Source organism: Pantherophis guttatus, chromosome 1 (assembly GCF_059756535.1).
Source record: "Pantherophis guttatus breed Tessera chromosome 1, ASM5975653v1, whole genome shotgun sequence".
Lineage (NCBI taxonomy): Eukaryota > Metazoa > Chordata > Lepidosauria > Squamata > Colubridae > Pantherophis > Pantherophis guttatus.
In genome coordinates this window covers 62,303,572-62,315,998 of record NC_142063.1, presented here as the reverse complement: position 1 = coordinate 62,315,998, position 12,427 = coordinate 62,303,572, and positions in this window count along the sequence as shown.

Sequence of the window (12,427 nt, the reverse complement as noted above, 5' to 3'; positions counted from 1 at the left end):
ATGTGCCACCTGTAGCACGCATGCTATAGGTTCGCCATCAAGGATCTATGACTATGTATCTATAGTCTCAGAAAGGACAAGAATAATAGTTGATGTCAAAGAAATGTAAACCTTGCAAGGTAGTGCAGAAAGAAGCATAGCCAGAAGTACTGTCTATTTTATTATAAGCTCTATTTTATTATAAGATCAGAATCTTGCAGATTTGATCTCTCTCTCCTCGCCTTTACAACCCAAAAACTAGGAACAGTCCCTTCTCAAATGTTTGCTGTGTCCTTATTCCTTCTGTGAATTTAACACCTCTTCTGTTCCACATTTCTCCAAAGTCATTCTCACATATCATTACAGGAAGATATTTGTAGGCATATGTATATTCTTGGGCACCTTTGGAAACCTAAAGGTAAGCACAATAAAGTCATCTGCCTGAATGGAACAAGCTGTCCAGTTCATCTCCCCCATCCTCCCATATTTATTAATACTTGCATTCCATTATTTTTATATGACCTAAGTAAGAAAAGTCCTGAGCAAAACAATAAACAAAACTCTAGTCTATTATTAAGCTAAAATTATTTATATTTTTGTAATGGAAGGAGAGTGGTGAAGTCATTATGCTTTACAAGAATGACCATATACCTCAAATGAGTTTATAAAAGTATAAGTTCGCAATCCTATGCTTTTTATTGCTTACGCTTAGATGATAAACTGGGATATATCCCTGATGAAGTATGCATAAATTGCATCATAAATGGCTAATTGTGTTTATAATGTAAATTCATTCCTGTACTTTCTTTTCTGTGATTACTATTGTTAGCAAGGGTCTGCAGGATCTTAGTCATAATTTACCAATTTTAGCTCCCATAAATTGATTGTGATTACACTTGTACCAATGCAGTACTGCATAATAATTCAACATTTGGAACAAAGAAGGAAATGAACATCAAAAACACACCATTTTATCAAGCAGAATTTTAGGATTCAAAAATGCTTTTTAACAAGCTAGACTAATGTTGTGCTCCAAAGCACAGGACAACAACCATGCATGCCAGATGAATATCAGATAAAAGTTATTTTTATGTTGCTTCAAACTGTTAGTTCAATGTCTGAAAGGGCATACCAATTGACTTGCTGCCTCACTTCTGGCCAGTTTGCATTTTTTAAGTTTTTGAAAACAGAATTAATGGACACTTGGAAACAGTAGGGAAAATAAGAATTGTCCATGTGCTCTTCCTATGTTAGACTCGTGGTTTTTTTAGGTGATCTTATGCTGTTTTTGTCCAGTGATGGAAATTTTGAACCAATTACAATCTTATTTAATACAAATAACTGAATAGCAGTAAGTGAAGTGAGATAATTCTAAAGGGTTATGTAGAGCAAATAGTGAATTGATTTGCCAATAATTAATAACTGAGTAGAATCTAAAATCAACATGGAAGGCCCCACCTTGCAATGATTTCTGCAATGGTTTCTAGAAGAAGTAGAATTGTATATATATGTGTATGTGTATAGGTATACGTATATGTATGGGTGTCAAGGCTTATTAATCAAATTTCAAAATATTTGGAAGACAATACTCTTTTTGTAGACAAATTTTGAGATCTCTAGATCTATCAGGCAAGTGATGATGATAGATGTTAACTTATCACTGATTCACTTGCTCCTTATGAGTGGATTGCCTATAGATATAAATTTTGTATGGATAAATATAATGAAATATCGAGCTTATTTATACACAATATAGTAATGTACAAAGCATGATAGTTATATGTGTATTGAAATACACTGCTCAAAAAAATAAAGGGAACACAAGCAGAAGACATCCGAGGTCTGAATGAATGAAATAGCCTTATTAAATACTTTGTTCATTACATACAGTAGTTTTGTGTTCCCTTTAGCTGTTTGAGCAGTGTATAAACTACTGTATGTAAAGAACAAAGTATTTAATAAGGCTATTTCATTCATTCAGATCTTGGATGTCTTCTGCTTGTGTTCCCTTTATTTTTTTGAGCAGTGTATATATATATATATATATATATATATATATATATATATATATATATATATATATATATATATATATATATGTATAATATGTGTATTGTATATATTTAATGTAACTGTTTACTGTAACAACATATTATACTTTATATATATTTAATATCATATATTTTATATTATACATTTTTAAGCATAATAGCATTTTCATTATATATTTTTGTGTTTTGTACTTTTAATTTTTTTCTTTCTTATTATTTTAAAGGTAATACAAATGTATAAAAAAAGTATTTCTATTGAAGTCATGAAGTTTCAATGATCATACTATTAGAGAGCCTAGGAGGAACAGACTAAAGTTTGATTAGGCTGTATAGATTACAATTTTTTAGATTACATCAAGAATTGTTGGGACATAAAAGCATATTATTATTAACAGCCAGAATCAATCCATTGCAAAATGAAGGTCTGTTATGGATCATAATTCAACATGTTGGTGCAGTTTAGTTTGGTAGATAAATGTTTGTTAACTTCCCAATGTAGACTGAGAATGAATAACTTGCCCAAAGCATGCAGTTGGTTTCTGTGCCAGCTGGACTGCTTTTAGCACTAACATTTAACCACTAAAGCACTCTGGATCTCCTTCTATCAACTGTTTTGAGTGTGACAAACCCAGAAAACACCACTTTGATTTCAGATATAATCTTTATTACTGGTACTGTAGTGTAACGTAAGAGAAACTTGAAAGTCTGCCAAACTAATTTTTTTAATCAACTTAAACATAGTGTAATTAAGGTAGAGTTATTCTGAAAATATCTTTTCTGTAATGGTTTTACTCTATTTATATATTCCCAATATCTTATTGTGAAGGATGCAGTGGCTCAGTGGCTAAGATGCTGAGCTTGTCGATCGAAAGGTCGGCAGTTCAGTGATTCAAATCCCTAGTGCCGTGTAACAGGATAAGCTTCCGTTACTTGCCCCAGCATCTGCCAATCTAGCAGTTCGAAAGCATGTAAAAAATGCAAGTAGAAAAATAGGACCACTTTTGGTGGGAAGGTAACAGTGTTCTGTGCACCTTTGGCATTTAGTCTTGCCGGCCACATGACCATGGAGACATCTTGGGACAGTGCTGGCTCTTCGGCTTTGAAACAAAGATGAGCACCACCCCCTAGAGTCAGGAACAACTGGCAGAGTAAGGAACAACAACAACTGCGAGGGGAACCTTTAGCTTCACCTTAAAATCTTATTCTATTAAACATGTACTCAAACACATGCACACACCTACTAACACACAAGCACATACTGGCCCTTATTCAATGATTCTCTGTAAATATGGCAACTCTAATCAGATACAAATGATTGCATATATTCAATTTGGAATCTGTACTGATGAAAGATTTCTTATGTGGAAGTATTGTAGAAAAGTTGTGGCACAATGGGTATATAAATATGTAAAAAGTCAAATGTAAGAAGTAACCTAGTGGAAGGAACAAAAGTTTTGGAAAAGAAACCTGCATTGAACATTGTTATAGGAATAACTTGGTAGCAAGGAAACTTCCAACATAGATATTGCTCCTTGATAGATTGACAGTACTATGGAGTGATGTCCTAGTTATGCCAACATGATTCAGAGCCAAGAACATTAATAAAAATACAATTAGGTGGTACAAGTGAAACTTTTTAATTTCACCTACCAAATCATAAACATAAATGTTAATTCTATCTTTAGTACAATTCAAATATTATTAATTTATACTAAAAGATTTCAGAATGTTTATTGAGTTGAATTACATTGCATTTATGTCCTGCATCTCATTTAAACTTCATTATCTTTTTGATGATGTTTTTGTCATTATATTGTTTGATGATATTTCGTTTGGACTCTACTATGCAGAAGTGCATATTATTGCCCAGTTACTTGGTTTACAATTACCAAAAATGTGTCCCCCCCTCTCTCTTCCTCTCCCTTCTCCCCCTCTCTGTCTCTGTCTCTGTCTCTCTGTCTCTGTCTCTGTCTCTCTCTCTGTCTCTGTCTCTCTCTCTCTCTCTCTCTCTCTCTCTCTCACACACACACACACACACACACACAATCTTGGCAATTCAGTTCTCATTTTCCAACGATGAAGACCACTTCCCATTCAGAAGACTACCCAATTTCATGAGTCAAAATCTAATACTGTATTAATCTAATACTGTTACTTCAGACTGAACAGAGCCAGGCAAGATAACATAAAAATCAGGCTTTTGCTTATTTTTTTTTGAAAAGAATTGTGTTTATTTTTACATTTTATTCTATATTTTGTTAAACAACCTGTGTGATAATACAACACAAAAGTAAAAAAAGAGGATAATAGAAAAGAAAAATATGATAACGAATTAATATAATTCAATAAAATTATAAAGATTCCAAAATTTATTTTGAAATCTTTATAATTTTATTGAATTATATTAATTCAAATATTCGCACATGACAGTTTCATTGGTCAACATCATGTGTTCATCCAACCTTGAAACACAGTTCTTTTCTACCCCAAAATGCAAAGTCTTCATGTGATCTTGATGACTTCCAAATATTGAGGAAACACAGAGAAGGACATATGTATCCTTAAAAAGTAGCAATCATTTGGAAGTCATGTTGGAACTCCTCTGAATTTCAGCCCTGAATAGAGCAATAAAAAAACAAGTCATCACTTGTGAACTTTGTAACTAAGTAAAATTAAAGTCTAGAAAAACACATCAAGCTGAGTCTATCATTATAATTAGTGTACAGTATGGTATATTATTGTATGCAAGGTACAATAATGAAATTCTTTCAAGCATATCCAGGTTAGTCCTGATTCTTCAAGTTAAGACTACCTTCTTCTGTCATGGAAGAAGATGGAACCTTTGAACTTCCATCTTTTTTATATTCCTAAAGATACTTGCCATTTTTTCCTTGTGTATAGTACTTAGCCTTTTTAGTTTCTCAAATGTTACATATACAAAAGGCATAATTCATGATATAACAGCTTTGCTTCTCAACAATGTTCTGGAAGAGACATGCTATCAAATGAAACCAGCAAATAAACAGGAACTGGCTAATTGATCAGCACACTTTAAGTAAATAGAGATGAATTTATTCTTTGGCAAAATTTAATCAAAACAATGGTATCCTTACAAAACATGATCCTATTAATAAAACATTGCATGTGACTGATAGGACTGAAATTATAGTAAGGAAAATGTAATGGTATTATGTCAGTGACTTTACTTTCTAGAAGGAGAATTTCTAAGATTTGCAACAATATAAAATTGTATTTTTATATGGGGAGGAAGGCTATGGCAAAGCACACTAAAAAGCAGAGACATCATCCTGCCAACTAAAGTGTTTATAGTCAAGGCTATGGTTTTTCCAGTTTCAGTGTATGGCTGTGAAAGTTGGACCATAAGGAAGGCTGAGTGGCAAAGAATTGAGGCCTTTGAACTATGGTGCTGGAGAAGACTCCTGTGAGTCCTTTGGACTGCAAGGTGATCAAACCAGTCAGTCCTACAGAAGATCAACCCTGACTGCTCTTTAGAAGGCCAGATCCTGAAGATGAAACCCAAATATTTTGGCCACCTAATGAGAAGGAAGGACTCACTGGAGAAGAGCCTAATGCTGGGAACAATTGAGGGCAAAAGAAGGGGATGGCAGAGAATGAGGTGGCTGGATGGAGTCATTGAAGCAGTCAGTGTGAACTTAAATGGACTCCAGGGGATGGTAGAGGACAGGAAGGCATGGGTGAACATTGTCCATGGGGTCGCGATGGGTCAGACACAACTTCGCGACTTACAACAACAACAACAAAAAGTATTTTCGATAATGAAAAACATAGTTTTCTTTGCCTGCTTTAATTGCCCAATCCTAACAAGTTTCACCAATAAAATTAGTACTCCATCTCAGTTTTGATTTACATAGACAAGTAGCAGTTCAAACTGGGGGCGGGGGGAGGGAGAGGTTTAGTCTGCATCATTGTTTGCAAGATTTTTAGTGAATGGAATTAATAAAACAGCAATAAAAATGCAAGCTATTCAGGGGGGCAATAATAAACAGATGTTCTTTCAACAATGTTTACCTGCTCTGAATTCCTGATTTGTACTATTTTTGTTTTCAGCATTTCAATCTTTACTTTTTTAGTATGAAAATTCAAGTAGAAGGAGAAGGACAAGAAGGAGGAGAAAGAAGAATTGATTTTGTTGTTTCACACATTCACCACAGTTAATAGTATGAGTCTCCTGAGATTTTTCTCAGTCAAAACAATGGGATGTAGTTGAACTTCACTGTTTTTCAGATTCTAGTATTGTGTTACATTTACAAAATCAAGATCAGTACTCTGGCTGAAGTGGTTCTTTTCCAGAGGGAGAAAAAAGCAGAAATGTTGAAGATACTTTAGAGCAAAATTAGCTGACAGAATTATCTGTATATATTTTTTTCTTCTTAATGATTTAATCTCCTGAATGTTTAGGCAGCAATGCCACAGGCTACATTAGTTAAGGTGGGTGGGAGTATATAATTAATATTAGAGAAAAGTAAAAGTTTGGAGGTAGGACTTCTGTTATTGGAAATTTGAACACAATTTCCAACATGATTCAATAGCTGAAAAAGTAAGATGGAGGGGCCTTATGAGGGGGAATAATAAATAGTGATTAAATGAAAACAAATACATGCTAATATTATATGATGTTTATATTATGGTGATGATAGAGACACACTCAAGACTATGTTGCCTCACTATGTTGCACCCACTATGTTGCCTCACTATGATGAAGGGGTGTTCCTAGGAGGATGAGCAAAGAACTCTAGGATTAAGTGCCAACTGCATATGGATCATCTAAGGCATGAAATACATCTTACAGCCTTGCTGAAGCAAGTAGACACCTATTTCTGACGGTAGTGATACAGAAACTTGTTGGAGGTAGATGATCACTTTAGAGTCTACAGCAGAGGTGCAGAGATGTCATTTAAACTATTCAGAAAAAGGTATTTTTCTGTATTTTATACCAAGAAAACCAGAATGATAGACAATATGAACTGATATGCTGTAGTGCCACATACAGGCTCCTCAGTCAGATGACATTCAACATACTACAGAGGAAGAGCTTTCAGAGTACTAATGATGATAACGACATGGCTAGATTAAAGCCAAATAGTTATTGATGTTGCAAGAAAAGAAAATCTGACAGAAGCAAAATCATAATGGGTATGTGGACTGTAAGAAGCATGAATATGGACATTCTCAATAGAGTTAATCAACTACATGTTGATATAGTAGGATCTGAAAAATAAAATGGAGTGGATTTGACTGAATAATATCAACTAGGACTTGGTAAAAAATTCTTCAATATGGCAGTTTTTTAAGTTTATTTCCCAACCAATGATGCAAAAGAAGAGGAAATTGAGGAGCTTTATGGTCAAATGCTATCTGAAACTGGTAGAACATGTAAACAAGATGTGCTTCCTATGGTTGGAGACTAGAATGCCACAACTGGAAATAGTAAAGAAGTAACTATAGTTAGACTATGTGGCTTAAGAAACAAAAATGAAGCAGGAGTATGACTTATCACTTTCTTCTGTTCCAATGATATATTCACTACTAGCAAATTTTTCAAAGTCACACCTTGAAAAATGGGAGTCAGCAGATGGAGTGCTATCAAATTAAGTATATTATTAGTATAAAGAGATGAAAGAGTTGAGATTATAGTAGCAAAAACATGGTCAAAACTGACTATACTGTATATCTGACATGAACTTTTCATAGGCTAATTTAAAAGTCAATCTAAATTGAAGGAACAAATTCAATCAGTTTCTGTGACATGATCTTGACCATGAATTAATCCTTTTCAAGGATTGGAATGTCAGGAATCATTTTGAAGTCCTAAAATCAGGGGTGAAATCTGACAGGTTCTGGAAAACCAGTAGAGAACATTTTGAGCAGTTCAGAGAACTGGTAGCGGAAATTTGGAGGAGTTCAGAGAACCGGCAAATACCACCTCTGGCTGGCCCCAGAGTGGGGTGGAAATGGAGATTTTGCAATATCTTTTCCCCAGGAGGGGGAGGGAATGGGGATTTTGTAGTATCCTTCCCCTGGAATGGGGTGGGAATGGAGATTTTACAGTATCCTTCTCCTGCCATGCCCACCAAGCCACACCCATCAAGCCACCTATGCCCACAAGCCATGCCCACAGAACCGGTAGTAAAAAATATTGTATTTCACCACTGCCTAAAAATCATTCATAGAAAGTCAACAGAACTGTGGAATGAAGTCAAAGATGTTATAAATTTATAACATAGACCAAGAAACAAGAAAACACAAAGAGGTGGAACAGAAAGTTAAAATTGCCAGGGAGAGAAGAGAAGCTAAATCCAGGAAAGAACTCAGGAAAGAATTAAAAACGACAGCTGTTAGAATAGACAAGGAGTAGTATTAAATGACCTCTGTAAATCATTGAAGTAAATAGACCCAGAAAAGTAAGAAAGTCTCCCAAAAGATCTCCAAACTCAGAAGGAACTTTCAACCTCAAGCTGGTATGCTAAAGGATGCCAATGGAAAAATAGTAACCAATTCAAAGGAGATAAAACAAAGATGGACCAAGCAAACTGAAAATCTGTATAGTGGAGATGTCAATATCCATGATACCATAGAAAAATTACCTATATACAAGAATTTCTAATCTTAAATTTTGAACTTAAATCAAAACTCTGATCCTTACAAAATTGGAATCCTACAAGAATCGATGGAATATCTAAGTAAAGACACATGGAGAGCAGCAAAAGTATCAATAAAGGTTCTAACAAATCTGTGCCAGCTAACAGATTGTAAGAAGTTAATCTACATGCCAATACCAAAGAAAGGAGATTTAAACGACATGCAAGCTGTAATACAATATCCTTGATTTCACATACTAGTAAAATAGTGCTTTGTATAATCCAATCCAGATTAGAGCCCTTTATGGAATGGAGAGGGCTGATGTTCAAGATAACTTTAGAAAAGAGCAAGGAACAAGAGACATTATTGCTGATGGACACTGCAAAATTGAGTTAAACATTACAAAAAGGAAAGCAATATGTGTTAAATTGACTGTAGAAAAGGTCAATTGTGTTGACCTTGTCAGACTATAGAGTGACTTTAGGAAAATGTGAAGCCCAGATATCTTCATTGTCCTAATGTTAAACCTATATACAGGATAGGAAGCCAGACCAAACATAGAGAAACAGACTGGTTTCAGGTGAGAAAAGAAGTGAGAAAAACACTTTATATTTTCTCATTATTTATTCAACCCATATGCTGAATATATATTGAAGGGGGCTGAGTTTTAAGAAGATAAGCATGGTTTTTAAAACTGGAAGAAGAAGCATCAATAATTGTGTTTGTGCTGATGACAGTACTCTGACAGCAGAAAAATGCAAATCTGCAAGCTATAGTAGTAAAAGTCAGGGAGTACAGTGATAATTTGGGTCTAAGATTCAATATAAAGAAGAGCAAGCAGATACAGCAACTATGATAATGAAGACATTGAAGTGGTAGAGTAGCTTCTGCCTTTTAGGACTGACTATCAATAGTAAAGAGACCATCAGTAAATAAATACATAACACATTAGAGTATGAAATAATAGCAATGAAGCTCATGGAAATGATAATGAGATGTTGTGATGTGCATAGGCCTACAAAGTTCAGAATCATGCAGAAAATGGCTATTTCTTGTGATAGTCTATGGATGTGAAAGCTGGCCTTTGAAGAAGCAGGGTAGAAAGAATGTTGGCTCCTTTGAACTTTGATATGGAGAAGACTCTGGAGTATTCCATGGGCAGACCAAAAAAAAAAAAAAACAACAACAACCAAAAAAAACAAAAAACAAAAAACAAATGGAAAGGTGAATTGATGAAATAGGAAAACTGAGCCTGAGGTAAATAAATTATTCATCTAACATATTCATACTTACCTTCTAGAAATATCTTAGTGGAGATAGAAATATCTCATATGGAAAAAATATCTGAATGGGAAGAAGTTATAGATTTCATATTTAGAGATGAGAAAGTATTCAAGCTACAGTAGATTATTTTGGCATAAAATTACCCTCAGGGAATAGTAACTAGTTCCACTTTCCTGCCAAGGAAGCTATATAGAAATAATTATGAAGTCACTGTGTATTCACCACAAATTAAGCTCAGTCTAAAAAAAATCAACATTGTTTTTATTTACATTAATTCTTTGTTAAACTCTTGTCACAGAAAACTAAACTAAACTAAACAAAATAAACTAAACTAAACAATAAACTTTTGTTTTTAAAATTAGTTTATAAAGAATAAATCCATATGGAAGAAAGGAATTGCTTTTTTCTTTTTTTAAAAAAAATAGAATTTGCTGATTTGTTTTGGCATTTGAACTTATGCTGTGGCAAATTCTATTTTCAAATTTTCAAAAAGTTTTTTTCATCCAGAAAATATAATTCTGCATTCTACCTCAATACTAGATTGCCACATTTTATCCAACCTTATTATTTCTTGACCTGAAATAGTCTCATGAGAAGAATTCCATGTGAGGTACCTTTAGGATTTAATTTAAATATTGGAGGAAAGAAAGCTATGGATTGTGAAATGAAGTGTGCAATACTTACATATCGCCCTATTTTGTGGCTAAAATAATCAAAACGTTGTTCATTCATGAGAATGTCATGCAGGGGAAAATCCACAATTTCTTTTAAAATTGAATCAGTTTGATTTTTTTTTTAAAAAAAGAAAAACAATAGTTACATTTTTAAAACATAAGTACGAAAAGCTTTCAACAATGCAACTAGTGTCAATTCTTGATACAATCTGGCTCTAATATTTCAGCATTCTTCTCTAAAATCAGAGTAGATTCCTTGGGAAAAAAAAAACCCTATCTATACTGGCTACTTGTGACAAGCAAGAGTTTGTTTTTCCAGAGAAACCTTAGCGATTTTTAAAATTTGGAGGAAAGGAAGCAGACCTGTGCTTCAGATATCATTTCCAGGTTTTGGCAGCTGTTCTGAAATTTGTTTGCAAGAGTTCTTTGCTGATAGTTTTACCGTACAATCTCATCAAACTCCTCACATGCTCTCCTGCCATTTACTTAAGGGAATGCCACTTTGAAATAAAATAGTGAGATGTATACTTTATGTGCCAGGAATATTCCAAACAGATTATTTTCCTGAAGGAGGACAGCATTGCTAAACAAGTATATTTTTTAATAAATATATTTGTTCTGTCTTTTAGAGAGTAATTTTTCTACCAGTATTTTATTTTTCAGATATAACTGCCTATTGTTGGCTCTCCCAGCCATTCTTGAATTATTTTTCTAAGTAAGCTGAACTGTGCAACCAGAGTGATGAGCTATTTCTCCCTGTTCTTTGAGTCCATCTATACCAGCAATTCTAACATTTGTCCTGCTGACACAATGACTTTAAAGTTTAATAAGCATCCCTTAGTGCATTATTAGACCAACCAAACTCATGGGATTGTAGGAAGGACGCCCACAGAGCAGATCAAAGAGTAGAATTTTACTCTCTATATTCACAAGGGAAATGTATTTTCTCTCTCTCCCTGAATGGCTGCAGATTGATTTGTTAGCAGACAGACTATAATATCAAGTTTAAAATCTCATAAAGTCTTAATGTACCATTGTCATCATATTAAATCATATTATCAAACTTAGCAGTTTTCTTGACCTAAAATAGTCATTTTACAGTATAGACATTAATTTATTTCCTTTTTTCATAGGGTGTCTCTTAAACTCTAATTTAAAGCTACAGAGAAGTTAATAACCTCAAAGAAACTATTATGTAGCAGGACAGCATGGTAGTTATATTGTTTGTCATCTCTGTTTTTATCCTCAAGGAGATGCTACATCCAGTAGATCAGTATCAGAACACTAATTTAAAACTTCCTACAAACCCTCTGATGAATGAGTGAATCAGTATACAACACATGCATAAATTTACATGTTCATAACTGTCACTAGTGGCTTGTCATTAGCAATAAAATATTGTTTCTCGAAATATTTCAGAAGAGCATAAAATCATGAAGACATGCTTCTGGTCCCACTTCAACAATTTAGCTCAAAGGAGCCTCACACCAAAATTATAATCTTGCTTCAAAAATTCCAAAGCATTGTATCCCCTCATTAATCAAGGGGATCAATCAAGACTGTAACAAGTTCTTTTAAAAATCATGTTATTCTTTGAGATAATCAAAGACTATTGACAAGAACAGAAGCCAGTTCTGAATAAATGAAGCTGACCAGATATCAGGATGGAATGTGTGTGTGTTAGAGGAGGAACAGTAGCAATTTTGTTCAGATTCATTTTAAAAAAATTATTAAGAACTAGTGAAATATAGGAAAGAATTTGCATACGTCTTTGGCTCTTCTGAAAAGTTAAATGTACCAAATGTCCAGTCAGTGGAT